The sequence below is a fragment of the Phyllobates terribilis genome, unplaced genomic scaffold (genome assembly GCF_046119375.1).
Source record: "Phyllobates terribilis strain yellow unplaced genomic scaffold, ASM4611937v1 Scaffold_2__4_contigs__length_985480577, whole genome shotgun sequence".
Classification (NCBI taxonomy): domain Eukaryota; kingdom Metazoa; phylum Chordata; class Amphibia; order Anura; family Dendrobatidae; genus Phyllobates; species Phyllobates terribilis.
Genome location: NW_027362762.1, coordinates 680,158,678 through 680,183,367, shown reverse-complemented (window position 1 = coordinate 680,183,367; position 24,690 = coordinate 680,158,678). Strand labels below are relative to the sequence as shown.

General features: G+C 45.8%; 1 protein-coding gene across 3 annotated transcripts in view; it reads left to right on the top strand.

The window, feature by feature from the left end:
• Window positions 1-345: 345 nt before the first annotated feature.
• Window positions 346-24,690, top strand: part of LOC141224238 (zona pellucida sperm-binding protein 3 receptor-like) — a 135,921-nt gene continuing 111,576 nt past the window's right edge. For all 3 annotated transcript variants that reach the window (XM_073666892.1, XM_073666891.1, XM_073666890.1), the window contains exon 1: window positions 346-501. The gene's annotated coding sequence lies outside the window, so the exon portion shown is untranslated. The remainder of the gene's footprint in view (window positions 502-24,690) is intronic.

Below are 24,690 nucleotides of genomic sequence, written 5' to 3'. Positions count from 1 at the left end.
TTTCTAGATTGACAAAAAGAAAGACGTGGATGAGATTACAAAATTCTAATCCACTTTGCTGGTACTGTATCTTGCTGAGGGTTTTCCTGTCCAGTCATCTAGCCAACACAATTTTATTTAGGTACATAATAGCTCTTCATATTTCATGTCTATGGACCTTGTTGTATACTTCAAACATCCCCAGGTAATATTAAATTGCAGACATCGGGTACTTTAAAGATAAGGGAAAAGGTGAAAAACACTTTTTAATACCCTTTAAATCTCAATTTTAATAGTGTTGATTTAAAACAAGAACTGTTGTCAGAGTGGCGTAAATGTGTAATAGGTCAATACTTTATATGTGTCTACATGCACTTGAATAATCATTAAAATGTCCAGAAGCCACCAGGAAGGCGTAGGAGGAGGATAGTCATCTAAAAGGTGAAAAGTTGTTACATCTTTCCATTTTGGGCTCCAGCTTCTGTACAGAACGGACATATTTGATTTGGTTTTATAAGGAAGGTAAGAATAAATGCAACCAGATGATCCATTGTGTGATTAATAATGTTTGCTGATATTAAATAGAAACACATTAGCAAATTGATGCCTAATTCAAATTCTAGTATATCCTATTTCGTCATTTATGTGTCAAAAAATAACTATGCAGAAAACTCTAGACTTATTTATCTTTATATTTTATATGTTTTTTTTTTTTGTATTCTCATAGAAATTGAATTTTTGACTGCAAAATTCCAAGAACAGTAAACAGTGATATTATTCAAATTGCTAAAAAAAATATTTTATGTTATTAGAATAAACTCTGACAAGTCTTACTTTTGACAGATTTGCAAGATTCAGCTTTAATTTCCATTTAGCTTCACAGGTTTTTTTTGCCTTCTTTGGTCAATAAAGGACTGTAAAAACTGCATTTTGCTTACATTTTTGCCCCTTTTTTAATTAATTGTTTCAGATATTGAGCAGGTGCACATTTCTTTTAGAATTTACTCCAACTTTTGGTAAGCCTGTCAAACCAATGGTACAACCTCTGAGCTGTACGAAGCCATGTTTTAAAACCTATAGAAGTCTATGAAGCCGTAATGTACCAATGTATGAATACACACACTTTTTTTTCTTGTTGCATAAAATATTAATCCAGAATTAAAAAAAATAATGGCCATTCAACCGCTTCCCCCCCAAGCCTGTTTTCCCCTTCATGACCAGGCCAATTTTTACCATTCTGACCACTGTCACTTTATGAGGTAATAACTCTTGAACCCTTCTGAGACTGTTTTTTCATGACATATTGTACTTCATGATAGTGGTAAATTTATTTGATATGACTGGCGTTTATTTGTGAAAAAAATCGGAAATTTGACGAAAATATTTTAAATTTCGCTATTTTCAAATTTTTAATTTTCATGCCCTTAAATCAGAGAGATGTCACACAAAATAGTTAATAAATAACATTTCCCACTTGTCTATTTTACATCAACACAATTTTGGAAACAACTTTTTTTTGTTAGGAAGTTATAAGGGTTAAAAGTTGACCAGCGATTTCTAATTTTTCCAGCCAAATTTACAAAATCATTCTTTTTAGGGACCACATCACATTTGAAGTGACTTTGAGGCGCCTTTTATAAGAAAATACCCAAAAGTGACACCATTCTAAATACTGAACCCCTCAAGGTGCTCAAAACCACATTCAAGAAGTTTAGAAACCCTTCAGGTGCTTCACAGGAATATTTGGAACATGGAAGAAAACAATGAACATTTAACTTTTTTCACAAAAATGTTACTTGAGACCCAAGTTTTTTTATTTTTGAAAGGGTAACAGGAAAAAATGGACCTCAATCTTTGTTGTGCAATTTCTCCTGAGACCGATGAAACTCCCCACAAGTGACCTCATTTGGGAAACTAGACCCTTCAGGGAACTTATCTAGATATGTGTTGAGCACGATGAACCCCCAGGTGCTTCACAGAAGTTTAAAACATTGAGCCGTAAAAATAAAATTTTCCCATTTTTCCCACAAAAATGTTTTTCTGCCCCAAATTTAGCATTTTCATAAGGGTAACAGGAGAAATTGCACCATAAAATTTGTTGTGCAATTTCTGCTGAGTAAGCTTATACCCCATATGTGGGGGAAAACCACTGTTTTGGCACATGGCATGGCTCAGAAGGGAAGGAGTGCCATTTGACTTTTTGAATGTAAAATTTGCTGGAATAATTAACGGGCGCCATGTCACATTTGGAGAGCCCCCGATGTGCCTAAACAGTGTAAACTCCCCACAAGTGACCCCATTTTGGAAACTAGACCCCACAGGGAACTTATCTAGATGTGTGGTGAGCACTTTCAGCCCCCAAGTCCTTCACATAAGTTTAAAACATAGAGCCGTGAAAATAAAAAAATCCCATTTTTCACACAAAAATGTTTTTTAGCCCCAATTGGAGGAAGCACCATATTGGAGTTTAGATTTTGCTGGACTGGTTTGAGGATGCCTTGTCACAATGGCGGAGCCCCTGAGGTGCCAGAAGAGCAGACCCCCCATAAGAGACTCCATTTTACAAACTACACCTCTCAATGAGTTCACCTTGGGGTGCGGTGAGGATATTGACACCACAGGTGGGTCACGGAATTTTATACCTTTGGGCAGTGACGAAAAAAATAATTTAGTTTTTACCACCAAAATTTTGTTTTAGCCCCAGATTTTACATTTTCACACTGGGAAACGGGTAAAAATTGCACCAAAATTTGTCCCACAATTTCTATTGAAGGTAGAAATACCCAATATGTGGCTGTACAGTACTCCTTAGCCACTCAGTGAGACTCGGGAGGGACAGAGCACTATTTGCCTCCTGGAGTGCAGATTTTTCTAGAATAGTATGCGGACTCCATATACAGAGCTCCTAAGTGCTAGAATAGCAGAATCCCTCCTCAAGTAACCACATTTTGGAAATTATACCCCTTTGGGAATTTGAAAATTGCAAACTGCTGTTGTAGAGATCCTACGGCATCCACAGTGCCTCCATCGGCCTCATTATAGGGAATCTTCCACCAGAGGTTCCGTCTGTATCACGTATTTCAGAGATTTACACGGAATCCCCGGTGTAAGCGCTCAGCGCAGAGCGCAGGATAAATATGAGCCAAGCCTTACTGAAATCTTTGGGAGGTAGAATGAACAAATCAACAGCAGGTGAAGAATTGGTTTTATTTATTTTTTATGCCGTTCCTCGTGCTATATAAATGATTAAGCTACTTTATCCTTCAGGGTTTTTATGTTTGGCAGCTGTCACACACTAAAAAACGCTTTTTATTGCGCATCACCATATTTTGAGATCTATTTTCCATATTTCTGCCGACAGAGTCATGTGAGGGCTTCTTTTTTGCGTGATGAGTTGACGTTTATACTGGTACCATTTTCGGGCTTGTGCCATTTTTTGATCGCTTTCTATTCTGATTTTTAGGAAGCAGAATGAATAAAAACCAGCAATTCAGGAATTGTGTTTCTGTTTTTATTAATGCCGCTACTCGTGTGGTAATATTGATAAGGCAGCTTTATTCTTTGTATCAGTACGATTACAGCGATACCACATTTATATTGTTTTTTATGTTTTGGCGCTTTTACACAATAAAAACTATTTTATAGAAAAAAATTATTATTTTTGCATCGCTTTATTCTGAGAGGTACAACTTTCTTATTTTTCCTCTGATGGAACTGTATGGCGGCTTGTTTTTTGCAGCAGTATCATGATAAAGCATTGTTTTTTGCTTCGTTTATTTAGAGTGTGATTTGCATGATCGCCCCAGGAATATATGGCTGTCTGTACCTGCCCTTAATGAAGGGCATGCAGGAGTGAGATGAGTCTAATTCATTAGGAGGCACATGCCATTTAGTGAATTAGGTGCATGTTATAAATGCACCTATAAAGTGGTGTAACTTATGAAGACTGACAGTCAGGCTACGCCATGCTCCATTCATGCTGTGCCCACTTTGGTGGATCTGGCTGTGATGTTTGCTAAAAAGTTGCAACATTTTAACAAAACTTTGCATTGCACAAAATTTTTGCAACTTTTCAAAGTGTTTTATGTTGGATATCTGGTGAAAACACTTTGATGAATCAGGGCCGGAAACTTTCAAAGGAATCTGAAGAACTGGTAGCAAAAATATTCATTCTCCAAATCTCAACATATGAACAATCCACAACTGTTTGGGACATGGCAAAACCAGTCCCAGAGTTGACAAATCATTTATGTGGTGAAGCTTAAATAAGTGGTGAACCAAGAGAGAGCATTTTAGCTCACTATTGAGATAACAATAAACTAATTTCCAAATTTCCCCTTTTGACCAAAGTCAGCCTGGCAAGCAGCAAAACTCAGATATTTACTTTGGTTTGACAGGAGGGAAAGGAACTTTCATACTCAGAAGGTGGCAAGGTGGCTTCAGTTTGGCAATTAGCACTCATCCAGGCATCTGTTTTTCACGTACGAATTCTTTCCCCATTTTTCACAGATAAAACACAAACCCATAGTCTATGGAGCTATTCACATGACCTAGTTTTTTTGTGGACCGAGTGGGTGGCGAAAAAAAACCTTAAACATGTCTTTTTTTGATCCTTGTCAAAGATATAACTCTCCCATTGAAGTTTTTAGGTCCATGAAAAACTCAGTACTTAGATGCTATTCTAGTTGAATCCTAGTGCTGTACAGGTGCTTCTCACAAAATTAGAATGTCATAAAAAGCTAATTTATTTCAGTTCTTCAATTTAAAAAGTGAAACTCATATATTATATAGAGTCATTACAAACAGAGTGATCTATTTCAAGTGTTAATTTATGTTAATGTTGATAATTATGAAAACACAAAAGTCATTATCTCAGTAAATTAGAATAGTTAACAAAAAACACCTGCAAAGGCTTCCGAAGCATTTAAAAAGGTCCCTTAGTCTGCTTCAGTAGGCTCCACAATAATGGGGAAGACTGCTGACTTGACAGATGTCCAGAAGGCAATCATTGACACACTCCACAAAGAGGGTAAGCCACAAAAGGACATTGATAAAGAAGCTGGCTGTTCAGAGTGCTGTATCCAAGCATATTAATGAAAAGTTGAGTGGAAGGAAAAAGTGTGGTAGAAAAAGGTGCACAAGCAACCGGGATAACCACAGCCTTAAAAGGATTGTTAAGAAAAGGCCTTTCAAAAATTTGGGGGAGATTCACAAGGAGTGGACTGCTGCTGGAGTCATTGCTTCAAGTGCCACCACACACAGACGTATCCAGGATATGGGCTACAAGTGTCGCATTCTTTGTGTCAAGCCACTCATGACCAATAGACAACGCCAGAAGCGTCTTACCCGGGCCAAGGAGAAAAAGACCTGGACTGTTTCTCAGTGGTCCAAGGTGTTGTTTTCAGATGAAAGTAAATTTTGCATTTCATTTGGAAATCAAGGTACCAGAGTCTGGAGGAAGAGTGGAGAGGTACACAATCCAAGCTGCCTGAGGTTTAGTGTGAAGTTTCCACAATCAGTGATGGTTTGGGGAGCCATGTCATCTGCTGGTGTAGGTCCACAGTGTTTTATCAAGATCAAAGTCAGCGCAGCTGTCTACCAAGAAATTTTAGAGCACTTCATGCTTCCCTCTGCCGACAAGCATTTTGGAGATGGAAATTTCATTCTCCAGCAGGACCTGGCACCTGTCCACACTGCCAAAAGTACCAATACCTGGTTTAAAAACAACAGTATCACTGTTCTTGATTGGCCAGCAAACTGTCCTGACCTTAACCCCATAGAGAATCTATGGGGTATTGTCAAGAGGAAGATGAGAGACACCAGACCCAACAATGCAGACGAGCTGAAGGCTGCTATCAAAGCAACCTGGGCTTCCATAACACCTCAGCAGTGCCACAGGCTGATCGCCTCCATGCCACACCACATTGATGAAGTAATTGATGCAAAAGGACCCCCGGACCAAGTATTGAGAGAATTTACTGAACATACATTTCAGTAGGCCAACATTTTGGATTTTAAAAACATTTTTCAAGCTGTTGTTATAAAGTATTCTAATTTGCTGAGATAATGACTTTTGTGTTTTCATTGGCTGTAAGCCATAATCATCAACATTAACAGAAATAAACACTTGAAATAGATCACTCTGTAATGACTCTATATAATATATGAGTTTCACTTTTTGTATTAAAGAACTGAAATAAATTAACTTTTTGATGATATTCTAATTTTGTGAGAAGCACCTGTATGTGTTTCATGTTTGTTTCATAGGAAAAGGAGGAGAAACCTCCTTGATGTTTTTTTACACTTGAGAAAAACTGATGAAACACTGATGGCATAAACTTACAACTTGACTAACCTCTGATGAGGTTCTGATCCAGCACACTGATAAAAATCAGTCTGTTTTAGCATATGAGAAAAATCACTAACATCTTGGGCAAGAAGTAAAAGGAGAAATTTAAATAAAATGTAAAAATGACAAAGCCCCAGGGCCAGACCGCATTCAGGTGAGTTTTTCAAAGTCTTGAAGGACCAGATTTCTCCAAACCTTTTAGCTTTGCATAACAGCTACCTAAAAGGATCATCCATTTCTGATAATGTGAACACAGCCTAAATAAAAATCTAGATTAAGCAAAATAAAGACCCTACTTTTGCAGCATTTTTTTAGCAATTTTATTAATTTATGTTGATTAAAAATATTTTTTAAATCTTTGCAGATAGCTAGGTAATGATATTGCTGAGGGACATAGGGAGCACAAAAGTGGGTTTTATTCAGGGAAACTCAGCTGTATCCAGTGTCACGAAGTATTTAAATCAAATAAAATTGAGACCTGAACTCCAAAACTCCACAGCAATATTAACGATTGATCCTGACAAAGCTTTTGATAATTTGTTCTGTTGTGGGCTGGAGAGAGCAACACATAAGATGAATTTTGATTGGGCATTCAGGTTCTATCTGTCCTCCTTCTACAAGTCTCTGAGTACAATAGTATGCACGCCAGGACACATATCCACCCTTTTTCTTCTAGAAAAGAACACCCATCAGGGATGTTCTTCATTACCCTTACTCCTTAGTCTAGCTCTGACACCTCTCACAATGGTATTGCTATCGGAGACAGCTATAACAAGCAGACTGCTGAGACCCACAAACTATATTTATCCAAAAAACGTCCCATGTAATTAAGACAAGACACAATTTTATCAAAACTCTTTCTTTTAATGGGTGAAGGTCGGTCACAGCCAAGAAGACGTGTTCAGCATGTGGGTACTATAAAATATCAATCAGGCACAATTAGCCAGCTGAACAAGTACGAATCGTTATGTGCAAGTCAGACTTTGTTCAGAAAAACACTATATTGGTATAACAATTGCCCGCAGTTGTGACTTAAATACAAAACCCAATATCAACCCAAACACACAGAACAAATAAGAAGGGAAGGGAGGGAGGGAAGGACACGCAGCCTTCCGGTCCTACTGCTGTGAGGAGAAAGACAGGAACAGGCAGGGTCAACCTATTGGAAGAGGGGAACAAGGGAGGAGAAAATGGGCCATTGGGTGAAAAACCAGTAGGGGAGGAGAGAACAACATGGGACACAAAACCTTAACCCCTTAAAAGGGGCACAGCAGTCAGGGGGCAGTCAATAAAAGATTGAAGTGTCCCTCATAACCACAGGGCAAAGCAAGGTCAAATATGCGATGTTTGCAGATGACATTGTTCTCTTCCTGGCACAGCCAAAAGATGACTTGTACAAGATGTTTGATCTATTAAACATCTTTATGACCTACTAAGGCCTCATTCAGATGCAAGTTTTTCACGAATAGTACTTGTACCCATGACAGTCTATGGGGCTGTTCACATGTTCGATATTTCATCCTCAGGCCACACTACTAAATGTACACATTTCGCCACTGCTTCCGCTTAAAATGTTGCATTTTAGGCTCGTGGAGACGGAAGCGTTCCGCAACCTGATGGCGGCAGCCGTCCCTCGGTACTCGGTCCACAGCCGCCACTATTTCTCCCGGTGTGCCGTCGCTTCATTACATGAGCACGTGTCCCATAACATTAGCCGTGCCCTCAACAACGCAGTTACTGGGAAAACCCACCTAACCACGGACACGTGGACAAGTGCTTGTGGGCAGGGACGATACATCTTGCTGACGGCACACTGGGTTAACATAATGGAAGCCGGGACCCAGTCGGACCTTGGGACAGAACACGTCCTCCCGACGCAGAGGATTGTGGTTCCTGGGTCAATCAGGGTTTCCCCCACATTCTACAGCTCCTGCACCTCCTCCTCCTCTTCAGCATCCATCTCCGAAATGACCACATCAGTTGCAAGCTGGAAGCACTGCAGCACTGCCTCAGCCAAGTGGCAACAGGCTGTGCTGAAGCTAATATGCTTAGTAGTGTTGAGCCACCCCCGTAGTGTTCGAGTTCGGTTCGGTTCGTCGAACACCCGTGTGTTCGCCGAACTGTTCGTCGAACACCTTCGAACACCGTTAAAACCAATGGCAGGCAAACAAAAACACATAGAAACACATAGAAAACACCTTCAAAGGTGTCCAAAAGCTGACAAACTGCTCAGAAGACACAACTAACACATGGAAAAGTGACAAGTACATATAGTCATGCGAAAAGAAAAGAGGTGGAGGAGTAAAAGGAGGGGGAGACACAGATATAGGCATGTCATGCCCTTCTAAAATCCAAAAAGTGAGAAGCCGACACGTTCAGTCCGCTCCTGCCCGTGCCACCTCCGTGTCGCCGGGTTTGTGCCAGAGCCGCGGTGAACCCTGACGGCCAGCCCCCCTCTCCCAATACTGGTGCCTGTCCGCTGGTGGGTCGAGCGAGCCCCCCTGTGGTGGAGGCAGCTCTAAGCTTTTTAATTTAAATTGTCTCTCTAATTTGAATGAATACACTTTAAATCCATTTACAAGGATCTATTGGAGGGCAAGTCTCATGCCAGCAGCCGCGTAATTCCAGCTCCAGTAGCGTCCACTAAAGCTGCTGCAGTTAAAAAGCTTTTATAAGGATCGAGCTCGGCTGTCCACCGCAAGGCATCCTACTGCCAGTCCCAGCCCCTATGCCTTGGGGTGCCTCCTGATGCTCTTCACTGAGTATCCCGTGGTCCCGAAGCATTTCCTTTGAAAAAATTAAGTGTCCAAACTACAGGTGGTGTAGCTTGCTTAACAGCCGGGATAATCCGCTGACTAGCAGACACTGCTACTAGGCACAAAGTATTTCCTGGGCTAGATGCAGTTAAAAATTTGTAATTAGATACTCTCGTTGGATGCTGAGAAAGCATTCCATAGAGTCTCCTGGCACGCCATATATGATTCTCTTAAAAAGCTTGGGGTAGGGGTCTAGGGGACCCTTTTATAGCCAAAATCACGGCCCTGTATCACAATACGTCACCTAGGCTGAAGATAAATGGAACTGTAGCACCCTGAGGGCTCGGTTGCTACAGAGGTATTGCACCTCACCCAGAGGTGTGATATCTCACTCTCAGGTAAGGATGGAGTGTGGATCAGGACCCGACACCTGCATGCATTACACCACATTGCCGTGGGGCAGGGCGACCAATATGCCTCTGAGATGGGCACGACAGTCCCTGTCCCTGGCTGGAGTGGGGGGAGGGAACACTGAGGAAGGGGAACCCTGTAGTGCAGGAGCAGGGAGGAAGCAGTTCCTGGGTGCATTGAGAAGGGAGTATAAAAGGTGGGCACCATCTTAGTTCAGTGCAGAGAAGTCTGAGCAGAAGTGGCAGGGAGCAGGGGCTCTGCATGAGCTCTGCTCCGGAGGCGGGCCTAGTAACAGAGGCCCAGGCCTGGAAGAGGGAGAAGGAAGGAAGAGGAGCGGAGAAGGCTCCAGGAACGAGGAATGAAGGGATCCCAGGGGTGCGGACGGGCGAGTCGCCACCGCACGCCCGAATCCACCTGCGTGGAGGGGTCAGGCCAAAGGGGGAGACCGGTCCCCGAAACTAGTGGAGGCAGGAAACGACCCTCAGCTAGAAACCGGAGGCTGTGACATTTTATGTGGCGCAGCCCCTCGCTACACCCGCTAGGAAGGCACCACATAGGGTCAGGGAAACTGGCGCCAAGTTTACCAAGAGGAGGCCCGAGGCAGCCGGACAGAAGGGTTGGTAAGAAAGGCCAGACAAAGGACACACAAAGGGGGTCCTGTGAAGCGCTCCAAAGTTATCTGGGAGTTGTCTGAGCCCCTCACCTGGTGAGCACAGTACGACGTGGGCAGCCGTTACCTGCAGACGTGGTCTGGATAATAAGAACTGTGAGTAAAGGCCCTGGACTGCATCACTGACTCCGTGTCGTTACTGCTGCTGCCCTGCACCATCACCCCCATCCTCCGCATACACTGCCCTGAGGCTATACTCCTCCCGTGGGGAGTTATGCTACGCTCTGCTGCACCCACAACACCAGCCTCAGCGGTCTGCCCTGCAGCGGCGGTTCACTCTGACCGCAATCCACGGGTGGCGTAGTCGGACATTTAAACATCAAAACCACATAAATAGTTCCGCCACTGGTTTGACCACCCTGAGCCACGGAACCGGGTCGCCGCCACGAAGACTACAACCACCAGCATCCACCAAAAAGGGTCCGGCTCCGGGTGTCCCAAGGCCCAGGGGGTGCATCAGAACATTTTCATCACCTTTCACAATCACCAATGGGACAAGGCAGGGATGTCCTCTGTCCCCTCTCTTATACATCCTAGTGACGGAGCACCTGCTCTCATCAATTCGCCATAACCCCAATATTAGGTGGATTGAGGTGGGAGGCACCGAGTACAAGTGCTCTCTATTTGCTGATGATGTCCTAGTATATATCACTCAATCACATATATCCATCCATGCTGTTATGGCTGAAATAGATCACTTTGTTACATGGTCAAATTTTAAAATCAATGCAGCGAAGTCTGAGGCCCTCAATGTCTCCCTCCCCAAATCCATATAGGATTCCATACAGTCCAACTTTCCCTTTGCCTGGCCCTCACAGGGTATCAAATACTTAGGAATTCCTATTCATAGAGACCTCTCCCATCTATGTTATCTTAATTTTGGGCACTTTATTGAACAACTCCATACAGACCACGGTTGGCAAGTTAGAACTGTAAGATTCACTACGTGAACCACTGGTGTTTTGTGGAAAAGCACATGTACACTGTGTTCCAAATTATTATGCAAAAAGTGTTTAGGAGTGATAAGGGAAGAATTTGTTTGTTTGTCAGTTAAACTCATTGATGGTGATGTGTGTCAGGGCTCTTTATATCACTGTAAGCAATTGCAGACACCTGTGCTAATTAGTTTGGCAGGTGTGTCCAATGAAAGGCAAGACTACTTAAGAAGGCTGTCTCACATTATTAAGCAGCCTACATTTTCTGCCAAAATGGGAAAGAAAAAGGATGTGTCGGCTGCTGAGAAGCAACAAATTGTGGAGTGTTTAGGTCAAGGCATGACTACAATCAACATTGTGCAATGATCAGGATGAAGTGTCTTGGCAATCAAGAAGTATGTAGCTGATTCACAGTACACACGTGTGCGTGCTGATAAGGGCAAATTGAGGACTCTCTCCTACAGGCAATTACGTCAGGTTAAAAGAGCAGCGGCAAAAAAGCCTTGTCATAGCAGCAGACAAGTTTTTGAAGCTGCTGGTGCCTCCAACGTCCCCCGAACAATAAGATGCAGGGTCCTTCAGAGGTTTGCAGCTGTGCATACGCCATCCTGTCGACCTCCTCTATCCACTTCACACAAGCAGAAACGGCTCCAGTGGGCCAAACATTACATGAAGACTGATTTCAAAACTGTTTTGTTCACGGATGAGTGCCGTGCAGCGCTCGATGGTCCAGATGGATGAAGTGGAGGATGGCTGGTTGATGGACACCCCACGCAAACACGGCTACAGCGCCAGCAAGGAGGAGGTGGAGTAATGTTTTGGGCTGGAATCATGGGGAGAGAGATTGTCGGCCCCTTTAGGATCCCTGAAGGCGCTAAAGATGAACTCCATAATGTATGTGGATTTTCTCAAACAGCACTTCCTGCCATGGTTCAAGAAGAAAACCGTGTATTTCACAGCAAGATCATTTTTTTGCATGATAATGCACCATCTCATGCTGCACATAAAACATCTGCATCTCTGGCTGATATGGGCATAAAAGGGGACAAATTTATGGTGTGACCCCCATGCTCCCCTGACCTCTACCCCATTCAGAACCTCTGGAGCATCATCAAAAGGAGTGTCTATGATGGCGGGAGGCAGTTCACATCTAAGCAACAGCTCTGGGAGGGTATTCTGTCCTCATGCAAAACAATTGAAGCAGAAACCATCCAAAACCTGACAAATTCAATGGACGAGAGAGTTCAGAAGCTCCTTTCGAACAAGGGGTCCTATGTGAAAATGTAACATCACCTAGAATAAAGTTTTGAGTTGAAAACTGTTTGATTTCAGTTTCTAATAACCTGCTAATGCTTATAATTTCAAAAATGACCATTTTTTTGGTCTTTATTAAAATGAAAAGGTTGATCGAAAAGTTTGGGGGATCTAAGAGTGTGGCAACCCAGTAGTCATGATTACTTCGAATTCTGACAATATGAGGGTCATGTTGCAGGTAGTGCAGCAAGAAGGCACTTATGTGTCTTGCGCATCTCGGAGCCCCAAAATTATTTTCCGGGCTAGATGCAGCTAAAAATTATTATTAATTTTAAATCTGGTGGAGCTTAGTATAGATGGCCTAATAGGATCAGTGCTGCACACTGCTACAAAGCCCAAATTATTTTCCAGTCAAGATACAGATAAACATGATTAGTAATTTTAAATCTGGTGGAGCTTATTATAGATGGCCTAATAGAATCAGTGCTGCACACTGCTACAAAGCCCAAATTATTTTCCAGCCAAGATACAGATAAACATGATTAGTAATTTGAAAGCTTAAAACGGTTGGTAGGGTGATTTTAACCAATCATCAAGCTTTTACTCTCCCCAGGATGACACAGGGGTAGAAAAGTCGTTTCGGATCCATGATTTGTTCATCTTTATGAACGTGAGTCTGTCTACATTATCAGTGGAGAGCCGCGTGTGCTTATCTGTTAGCACACCACCAGCAGTGCTGAACACACGTTCAGACAGAACGCTGGCTGCGGGGCATGACAAGATCTCCAAGGCGTAAGTGGCTAGCTCCGGCCATTTATCCAGATTGGAAGCCCAAAAAGAGCAAGGGTCCAGTGACACAGTCATGGCTTCAATGTTTACTTGGAGATACTCCTGTACCATCGTCTCTAGGCGTTGACTATGTGTCAGACTTCTTGTCTCCTGTGGCCTTGCAAAGTATGGGCTAAAAAAGTGGTGAAATGATTCCGCAAAATTGATGTTACCAGCAGATACTGTGGTTCTGTTACGGTTTGAGTGCTGAACACTTGACGGTCCCACGGTTGGCAAGTTGGAACTGTGAGATTCACTACGTGCACCACTGGTATTTTGTGGAAAAGCACATGTAAGATTCTGCAACAGTCTCTGCTGATACTCCTGCATGCGTGCATCCCTTTCTATGGCAGGAATAATTTCTGCAAATTTACTTTTGTACCGGGGATCTAACAGTGTGGCAACCCAGTAGTCAGGATTATTTCTAATTCTCACAATTCGAGGGTCATGTTGCAGGTAGTGCAGCAAGAAGGCACTCATGTGTGTTGCGCATCCAGGAGCACCAAGTCCCTGTTGTGTTGGTGGCGAGGTAACAATCATGCTTCCTTCCTCTGTCCTCTCCCCCCAACCTCGCACAACAGAAATGTGATCAAGGTCTCCCTCATCTGATGAGTCTTCCATCAGTTCGTCCTCCACTTCTTCCTGGGCTCCTGCACCTTCCTCACTAGTTTGGCTGCTACCATGCGCCCTGGTAAAACCATCTCCCCCACCCTCACATGCCTGCCGCCTTGGTGCTGCCGACCGTCTGGACCTTGCAGATGTTAGCCCTTCCGCATACAACTCCTCCTCCTCTACTTCCTCCACTTCCTCTTGTGCCACCACCTGACTCCAAATTCTGTTTAACATGTGCTCCAGCATGTAAATCACCGGAATAGTCATGTTGATAATGGCATCGTCAGCACTAAACATCTTCGTCGCCATTTCAAAACTGTGCAGAAGGGTGCATAGGTCCCTGATCTGAGACCACTCCTCCAGCGTGATTTGCCCCACCTCTGGATCTCGTTGGCCCAGGCTATACGTCAGAACGTATTGTACCAGGGCTTGTCGGTGCTGCCACAGTCGCTGCAACATGTGCAGAGTTGAATTCCACCGGGTAGGCACATCGCATTTTAGCCGGTGAAGTGGCAGGCCCAACGACTTCTGTAGAGATGTAAGTCGCTGAGCTGCGGGATGCGAACGGCGGAAGTGAGGACACAACGACCGTGCCCTCTGCAGAAGGCCATCTAGTCTGGGAAAGTGGGCTAAAAATTGCTGGACAACCAGGTTCAACACGTGAGCCATACAAGGCACGTGTGTGACATTGCCCCGGCGAAGGGCCGCACCCAGGTTTGCAGCATTGTCGCACATGGCCTTCCCTGGTTTCAGGTCCAGTGGAGACAACCATTCATGAAATTGGTTCTCCAGAGCTGACCACAACTCCTCAGCTGTGTGAATCACATTTCCCAGACATTTCAAAGTAAAAACCGCCTGATGACATTGAGCCCTACTGCCAGCATAGTAAGGAGGTGTGCAGAATCCCTTCTGCGCAGTTAGAAAGCTTGTGGCATGACCAGACAGGCTTTGGGTGCAGGTGGAAGACCGAGAGGAGGTTGAGGAGGCAGAAGCAGTGGAGGAACTTTGACATAAAGAGGATTGACGCACAACTCGTGGGGACGGCAAGACTTGGACAGCAGCCCCTTGTCCTGCTGTCACCATAGTTACCCAGTGCCCAGTCAGCGACATGTAACGCCCCTGTCCATGCCTATTCGTCCAAGTGTCTGTGGTGAAATGCACCCTGTCACACACAGAGTTTCTCAAAGAAGCGGTGATGTTGTGTGCGACATGCTGGTGGAGCGCAGGCACACCTTTCTTTGAGAAGTAGTGCCGACTGGGCATCTGGTACTGGGGCACTGCGGCGGACATAAGGTCTCGAAAATCCTCTGTGTCCACCAGGCGGAAAGGCAGCATTTCTGTAGCCAAGAGCTTGCAGATGGTGAAATTCAACCTCTTAGCTTTCTCATGGCTAGGAGGAAATGGTCTTTTACTTGTCCACATCTGAGGGACCGAGGGCTGGCTATTGTGCTTAGACGGGGTTGATAAGGGTGTCCCCGGCAAACTGCCGGTCTGTGAGGAAGATGCAGGCGGACATGTTAGGTTGCCTTGATCCAAAGGTGGTGCTATCGATGTCGGACAGCGCTCAACACCAGCTGGTGTTACCACTTCCAAAGAAAATGATGACCTGCCAATCACGTTGGCTGTTGCGGGTAAAGAGGTGGCAGGTCTGCGCCCCAAAACAGGTGTGACTGCTGTCCCCCCAGTCACAGAGGATGAAGAGGCCGCGGATGCACAAGATATGGCAGACGGTGGTTGGCCCGGTCGGCTAGGCCGCATTGTAGCACAATGTGCTTCCCACTGCAACTTATGCTTCATGTCCATGTGCCGGTTCATGCATGAAGTACTCAAACTATGTATTTTTTGGCCTCTACTTAGCTTTTGCTGACAAATGTTACAGATAACACAAGTTGGGTCATCTTTATCGATCTGAAAAAATGCCCAGGCTATGCAAGGCTTAGCACCCATGCGACCTGAAGAGCCACCACGACTTGTGGTGAGAGGCAGAGTTGTGTTTGAGGATGCAGTTGTTGACGTGCTTCCAGTACTACGTCTCTGTCCAGGAAGGAGCAACCTGACCTCGTCGTCACTAGCATCTTCCTCCACCTCCTCTGCTGACCTCATCTCTTGGCTGACTGTGGGTTGACAGTAAGTGGGATCTCCAACCTCATCATCATCACCCTGTGCGTTATCACACCCGTCGTCCTCAGAGCCAACCTGTTCCTGCCCTGACAAAAAACTAAAGTTGTCGCTCCAATCAGGTATTTGAGTCTCATCATCGTCTTCCTCATTGTCTCCACCAACAGGAGTTACAGTTTGAGAATGAGGGTCTACATTATGGTCAGAACCTTCTGCGTCTGGTCCTGGATCCGACTCATAAAGATTCTGGGCATCAGTGCAGATCATTTCCTCGTCTGGATTCAGAGAAGCGCTGGAGTCGACCTCTGATTCCCAGGCTATAGTATGAGTAAACAGCTCTGCAGACTCAACCATCTGTTCTACCTCATACTCAGATGGGCAGCTGGAGATTTGGGAGCTGTGAGGAAGCAAGTGCGATTGGGGTGACACCTTTGAGGACTGGAGTATTTGTGATGTTGAAGTTGATGTGGAGGAGAGCCCACTTAAAGGAGCACTTGATATCCGTTGAAGCACCTGCTGTTTTTGTGCCTCATCTGGAATTTGTAGCGATTGGCGTGGCCGTAAGAAAGGGATCTTATCACATTGTCCGCTAAAAGAAGTAGACATTTTAGTTTGGCTGGAAGATGGTCTTTCTTCTGCAGATGTTACTGTTGCTTTAACACCTACCCCACGGACACAACCTTTTTTCCCCTTCCCAATACGCCTATTCCCCTTTCCACCAGCAGCAGGCCTTTTTCCACTCATTTTGGTGGTTAACTAATTCACAACTCTGGAGTTGTTTGCACAAAAAAACAATGGATGGGAACCGAGCAGAGCTGAGTGGCCAAACTGTGGTATTAGGCCAAAACTATTGGCTGGGTTAGATGCAGAAAAAAATTATATTCAATTTGCAACCTGATGGAGGTCAGTATAGATGGACTAATAGAACAAGTCCCACACACAGCTAGAAGCCCAAATATTTTTTCAGAGGTAGATGCAGAAAAAAATTGCATTCAGTTTGCAACCTGATGGAGGTCAGTATAGATGGACTAATAGAACAAGTCCTACACACAGCTAGAAGCCCAAATATTTTTTCAGAGGTAGATGCAGAAAAAAAATATATTCAGTTTGCAACCTGATGGAGGTCAGTATAGATGGACTAATAGAGAAAGTCCCACACACTGCTAGAAGGCCAAATATTTTTTCAGAGCTAGATGCAGACAAAAAATTATTTTTAATTTGCAACCTGATGGAGGTCAGTATAGATGGACTAATAGAACAAGTCCCACACACAGCTAGAAGCGCAAATATTTTTTCAGAGGTAGATGCAGATAAAAATTATTTTTAATTTGCAGCCTGATGGAGGTCAGTATAGATGGACTAATAGAGAAAGTCCCACACACTGCTAGAAGGCCAAATATTTTTTCAGAGCTAGATGCAGACAAAAAATTATTTTGAATTTGCAACCTGATGGAGGTCAGTATAGATGGACTAATAGAGAAAGTCCCACACACTGCTAGAAGGCCAAATATTTTTTCAGAGCTAGATGCAGACAAAAAATTATTTTTAATTTGCAACCTGATGGAGGTCAGTATAGATGGACTAATAGAGAAAGTCCCACACACTGCTAGAAGGCCAAATATTTTTTCAGAGCTAGATGCAGATAAAAATTATTTTTAATTTGCAACCTGATGGAGGTCAGTATAGATGGACTAATAGAGAAAGTCCCACACACTGCTAGAAGGCCAAATATTTTTTCAGAGCTAGATGCAGAAAAAAATTAGATTCAGTTTGCAACCTGATGGAGGTCAGTATAGATGGACTAATAGGACAAGTCCCACACACAGCTAGAAGCCCAAATATTTTTTCAGAGGTAGATGCAGAAAAAAATTATATTCAGTTTGCAACCTGATGGAGGTCTGTATAGATGGATTAATAGAACAAGTCCCACACACAGCTAGAAGCCCAAATATTTTTTCAGAGGTAGATGCAGAAAAAAATTATATTCAGTTTGCAACCTGATGGAGGTCTGTATAGATGGATTAATAGAACAAGTCCCACACACAGCTAGAAGCCCAATATTTTTTCATAGGTAGATGCAGAAAAAAAATATATTCAGTTTGCAACCTGATGGAGGTCAGTATAGATGGACTAATAGAGAAAGTCCCACACACTGCTAGAAGGCCAAATATTTTTTCAGAGCTAGATGCAGACAAAAAATTATTTTTAATTTGCAACCTGATGGAGGTCAGTATAGATGGACTAATAGAGAAAGTCCCACACACTGCTAGAAGGCCAAATATTTTTTCAGAGCTAGATGCAGATATAAATTATTTTTAATTTGCAACCTGATGGAGGTCAGTATAGATGGACTAATAGAGAAAGTCCCACACACTGCTAGAAGGCCAAATATTTTTTCAGAGCTAGATGCAGAAAAAAATTATATTCAGTTTGCAACCTGATGGAGGTCAGTATAGATGGACTAATAGAACAAGTCCCACACACTGCTAGAAGCCCAAATATTTTTTCAGAGCTAGATGCAGAAAAAAAATATATTCAATTTGCAACCTGATGGAGGTCAGTATAGATGGACTAATAGAATGATGCTATGCCCAAAAGATTTTACTTCACTAGGTGCAGTAAAAAAATTGATATTCTATACACAGGTGGTATATCTTGCACCACAGATATGCTACTCCACTTACTAACACACTCTGCAATAGGCCAAAAAGGATTAGCTTTGCTAGATTCAGCCAAATGCTGTGAAAAAAACTTGCACAGCACTGGCACAGACCTGCCTGGCAAAAACTGATAGGAACTGATGTAACCTAGTCCTGAAAAGGACTGCAATTACAATTAGTCTTTACTCCCACAATCTATCTATTTAAGAGCACAGACCTGCCTGATAAAAGTCGTAGGAAATGCTGTAACCTAGTCCTTAAAAGGACTGCAATCACAACTATTCCCTACTCCCAAGCTATCTGTAGATTTGTGCGAAAATTGGCTTGAAATTAACAAGGTATAGCGCACACAGCAACAGCGGTGCCGTCTAACACGCAGCTGCAGCAGTGAGAAAATGGTGGCGACGGGGAAAATGGCTTGGTCTTATAGGGCAAGGACATGTGACATACACTGCCAATGACACATGCCCTTGCTTGTGTGAAAAAAAGCACTTCGCTCCGTGTGTGCGCTGCTGATAGGCTGACAGATTGCACCTCCCCACTGTAAATGTGGGAAAGAGAAAAAAAAATGGAGATCTTCATTATTCCTGCAGAGATCCATCCCCTGCCCCTCCCCCCACCCCGCTGTACACTCAAACTGCATATTAACAATAATTTTCATCATTACTGAGAAAAAATCCAGTTATGATTTTGGTGCACGAACAGTTATCGAACATAACCTCGAACAGCCGAATTTTTCTCAAATCGTTCGTGTTCGCCGAACGGCTCGAACACCGCCCAAAACAGCTCGAATTTGAGATTGGCGAACAGTTCGAGTCGAACAACGCTCATCACTAATGCTTAGCTGACAAACCACACAACGCTGAAGAGTTGTGGACAGCTCTGAAAGAGCAAGCAGATCTGTGGCTTGCTCCACTGAACCAACAGCCAGGCATGGTCGCGTGTGACAATGGCTGGAAACTGGTGGCAGCTCTGGGCGAGGCTTGCTCACACACGTACCATGCCTGGCCCATGTGCTTAACCTCGTGGTTCAGCGGTTTCTCAAAAACCTACCCGAAGCTGCCGGATCTGCTTGTCAAAGTACGCCACCTGTGTGCCCATTTTAGAAAATCACCTACAGCTTTTGCCGCCCTTGCCGTGTTTCAGAAGCGTTTGCAGCTTCCGGCCAACAGACTGGTGTGTGATGTCCCCACGCGTTGGAGCTCTACATTGCAGATGTTGGGAAGGATTTGTGAGCAGAAGAGGGCAGTTGTTGACTACCAGCATCAACAAGGTCGTCAGTATTCAGTTCAGACTCCACACATAAGATCTCAGGAGTAGACATAGATGTCAGACATATGTACCATCTTCCAAAACTTTGAGGACTCCACCAAGATGGTGAGCGGCGATGATGCCATAATTAGCATCACCATCCCGCTTCTCTGTCTTCTGTCTGTCTTGGGTGACAATGAGGAAGAGGAGGCGGAGGAGCTAGTTTCATGCGCTACAGACGGTACTACCTGCACAGCTGTCATATCGTCTGTTCAGTGTGGATGGCCTGAGGACAGGGAGGAGGAGGAGTAGGAGGAGAGCATGGTCAGTTGTCCTCTTGGTGAGGACACGGAAGTCTTGCCTGTTAGCAGTCTGGCACGCATGGCTGAGTTTATGTTACGCTGCCTTTCCCGTGACTCTCGCATTCTCCAAATTTTGGGTGACAGCCATTTCTGGTTGGTGACACTTCTAGACCCACGCTACAAGGAGAACTTTCTATTTCTTATTCCAGAGGCGGACAGGTCTACTAAAATGGGGCAGTACGAGAAGGCCCTTGTTGCGGAATTATTAAAAAAATTCCCATCTGAAAACGTTGGCGGCAGAGGTCACAGTTTGTTGGACAACCAAGGGGTACTGTTATGATCTGCAACATATACTAAGGTAAGATAAGGGAAAACTGTCCCTACAGTAAAACTATCCTGAATCCCTACGATGTAGCGGCTGCCTGTTCCTAGCGAACAGACCCGCCTTAGTCCTCGGCTAGTCTGAACGAAGACCTATAGCATAAGGGGAGGGGTCCCTAAAAGAACTAAGGACTGGGACAAAAATGGGACACCTCCTAAACAGAGAAGTTGTTGCAGAACACAAAAAGACAAACAGACAAAAAGTACTAGAGGTCCCAGAAGGACAAAACGAACTGACAGAGAAAGGCACAGATGCACCTGGCTAGTGAAACAGTCAAACACTGAAGTCCAGCACAGCCAAAAGGGCAGCGCTGGAATATAAAGGCAGATGGTCACAAGACCGCAAAACACAAGAAGGAAAAAACAAATAGGAGGGTTCTAACAGTACCCCCTCTTTTATGAGGATCCTCCGGATACTCCAGGCCCAGGCCTATCCGGAAACCTCTTGTGGAAAGCTTTAACAAGCCTAGGAGCAGAGACATCATCCGTCCTTACCCAGGAGTTGTCTTCGGGACAGAAAACCTTCCAGGGGACAAGATACTATAATCTCCCTCTATGCCATCTAGAATTCAAGATACGAGAAATTTCATATTCGCCGTCTTCCACCACAGGAGGAACTGAGACAGTGGCATCCCTATCTGATACATCAGCCTTTTTCAACATGGAAACATGAAACACAGGATTAATCCTCCAGGAAGTAGGGACATCCAACCTAACAGCAGACGGGTTAACAACCTGAAGCACTTTAAAAGGACCCACAAACTTAGGACCCAGTTTTTTAGAGGGAATCCTCAACCACAGGTTCTTTGAGGACAATCAAACCATGTCACCCACAGTAAACATAACCTCCTTACGTTTCCTGTCAAAATACTTATTGGACTTCTTGTTAGCCTCTTGAAGGTTGCAACGTACATTAGTCCAAACTCTCTCCAAATCACCGGAAAAATTCTCCTCCTCCGGCACAGCCGACCCCAATTTGGAGAACAAACCAAAAGACGGATGTCTCCCAGTACAACAAAAAAAAGGAGAACACCCAGCAGAGGAGGATGTATGATTGTTAAGAGCAAATTCAGCGAGAAACCCCGACCACACCTCTTGATTGTGACGCGCCCCCTGGGCCATATTCTTTAGGGGAATACCCGGAGCCGGATCAGATGGGGGTTGTAGTCTCCGAGTGGCTGTGACCCGGTCCGTGCCCAGGGTGTCAAGCTCAGAGTATGTGGCAGTCCTACAGATGTTACAAAGTTCGTTATGTCGACTACGCCACCCGTTGGATTGCGGTCACTACGGCCGCCGCTGCAGCAGGGTCCGCTGAGGCTGATGGTGTTGGTGCAGCTTTAGATAGTATAACCCCCAACGGGAGGGGTATGGCCTCAGGGGGTCAGGTGCAGAGGATGGGGGTTGTGGTGGTGCAGCGTAGATGATAATTAAAGACAGAGTCGGGTTGTGCAGTTCAGGGTGTTTACTTACTGCAGATATTCCGGTCACTCCGGCCTTGAGTGACCACCTGAGCCGTGCTGCGTCCACCAGGTCCTGGATTCAGCCAACCCCCAAGCAAGTCCGGAGCGTGTCCCTGAGCCCTCCTTCTTGTCCTTTCTTCTGGCCGTCCCCACCAGGGATCCACCTAGGTCCAGCTCCCTCGGGTCTTCTGTTGGGAGACCCTTGGCCTTGGGTTCCCTGACCCTACACGTGGTTTGCCTTCAGGGTAGATGTGGTGGGTGGCCGTGGCAGATCCTGCCCACGGCCTCCGGTCTCTGGCTGAGGTGTGCTTAAGCCCCCACCAGTTTGGGATCCGGTACCCTATTGCCAACTCTTCACCCGGTGATGGACTTTGGGTTCTCAGAGTTCCTTCTTGTTTCCCCCTCTGGGTCTTTCTTGCTCCACTCTCACTCTCTCTGGGGCTTCTCTGCTCTCTGCTCTCTTCCTCTGACTTCTCACAGACTGACCCTGATCTTAGATGGTGCCCACCTTAAATACTCCCTCTATGTGTGAGCTCAGGTGACCAGCACCCAATGAGCTCCTATCTTTACCCAGGCTGCTCCCCCTATCTGCCCCTACACTACTGGGATGTACCACCCCCCTCCCACTCCAGCCAGGAACAGACTCGGTCGTACCTGCACATTTCTAAGTGGGAGTACCGTTGGTCTGCTCCTCGGAAATGGGATGTGTGTAGTGCATGCAGCTTTCTGAGCTCAGCTCCACACTCCATCCTTACCCGGGAGTGGAATATCACACCTCTGGTTGAGGTGCAATACCCCTGTAGCAGCCGAATCCTCAGGGTGCTACATTCCCCCCTGGTAAATCACAGCACGTCCTCGGGCTGTAAGATATAAAACATCCACAACATACAATTTTTTCCATAAACAACATAATAAAACATATAAAACATATATATTAGCAGCATCATAAAACTTTTCATATTAACATTCTTGTTTCTGGTTCCTCCTCCGGACACTGTGCAACGTGTGCCCGGGAAAAGTGCAACAGTTTCTCTTAGAAAAATGGTTTTCCTATAAAACCGGTAGGGGGCGCTTTAGGAAGCGCAACTATTTACAAGGGATATGGCCGCTCTCAGTCCTCGGCCAGGTAATGGGAATAGGGATGACCGCTCTCAGTCCTCGGTCAGAGGGAATAAGGGAAATACGGGTAACAGTTCAATTCGCTGGTCCCAACGGGGACTATATTAGCAACAGTTCACTGTGCCCCGACGGGCAACTATATACAGCTTGTACTCTGCTGTACTTAACGACGACGTCCTCCTGCTCTTTCTTTGTGGTTGCCTTTAGCTTCAGACCCGTCCGGGTCCTCTTGCTCTTCCTCACACCGCAGCTCCTCCTCCGTCAGGCGATGCACATGGAGGGCGTAGGGTCCTTTGGCACACTTGTGCCGGGTGAAGGTGACCTCGTCCCCTATATACAGGTCACGTCCTCTGTGTCCCTCCGGTAGGTGGGACTCAACGTCTCTCCTGGTCACGAAGACGTCGCCTGGGGTGCGGTGATCTCGGATGAAGCCCCACCCGTGCTGCATATTAAACTTGATCACAGTCCCGGTGGAAGGGGGACCATGAGCTGCACGGGGACTCCTCCTGGCCCGGCTCTTCTGCTCCGCGCTCCTTATTTGGGCTTGTTGTTCCCGGACCCGCCTCTCTCTCCGCTCCCTCTCAAAGACCTCGAGCTGCTGGCGGCAGCACTCTGCACGCTCCGCTGCGGCTGCCCGAGTCTCCTGAGTGAACCCCATGAGATCTTCTCCGGTGGGGTCCCACTCAAACTGTGCCTCCTCAAGCGGGGGCGAGGTCCTTTTTACGGGCTTTGGAACCGGAATCAGGGGCTCGTCTAGGGGTCTCTCTTTCCGGAGTCGGGGATGGTGAAACTCCGGTGGCCATATAAAGGGCTGCCCATCCGGGCACGTATGTTGGGCGAACAGATCTTCTCCCAGATGCGGCACTCTTGGTTTTATGGGCGCGGTGGTGGTGGCGCCCGGGTTGCCCAGGCCTTGCGGCCAGGCCTGGGGCACCTGGAAAGTGAAGGGCACCGTAAGGACAGCGGCGCCCTGGGCTACTTGGCCCTGCGACCAGGCCGGGGGCTCCGCGGAGGTAGGGGGCGCTGTTGGTATTGCGGCGCCCGGGGGTACTAGGCCTTGCGACCAGGCTGGTGGTACTTCCTGCTTGGTCACGCTCGGGGTCGAGGCGTGTGACGTCACAGGGGTCGCGGCTCCCGTTTGAGGCCTAGTCTGCGGCGGTGACGTTGCAGCGACGGGCACGGCAGGATAGACTTCGGGCTCTGCGACGGGGAGCTGGGGCAGGTACGCAGTTTCCCGGTTTGGGGTATAGACGTCCCCTTTACCTGCCTCCACTCGTTCGGCTCCCTTCTCGGCGCCGTCTCCGGCCTTCAGTCCTCCCGCGCCATCCTCAGAGGCGGTCTGTCTCCTCGTCTCGGGTGGCGTGCTCCGCTGACAGGTCTCGGTCTGCTGGGCCATCTCACGGCTCCACTCTGCCAACGTCTCTCGCTGCACCCGGGCCATCCTCCTTGCGAGGCCCTCCAGAGCGGTCTGTGCACACTCCCGGTCTCGGGGGAGCTGTGCTAAGACCTCCACTAGGCCTAGTGGGGTCGTTGCCTCCAGCAGGCTCCTGACCAACGGGTCGGTGCTGCTCTGCTCTCCTTCTGTTGTCTCCAGCAGGCTCCTGG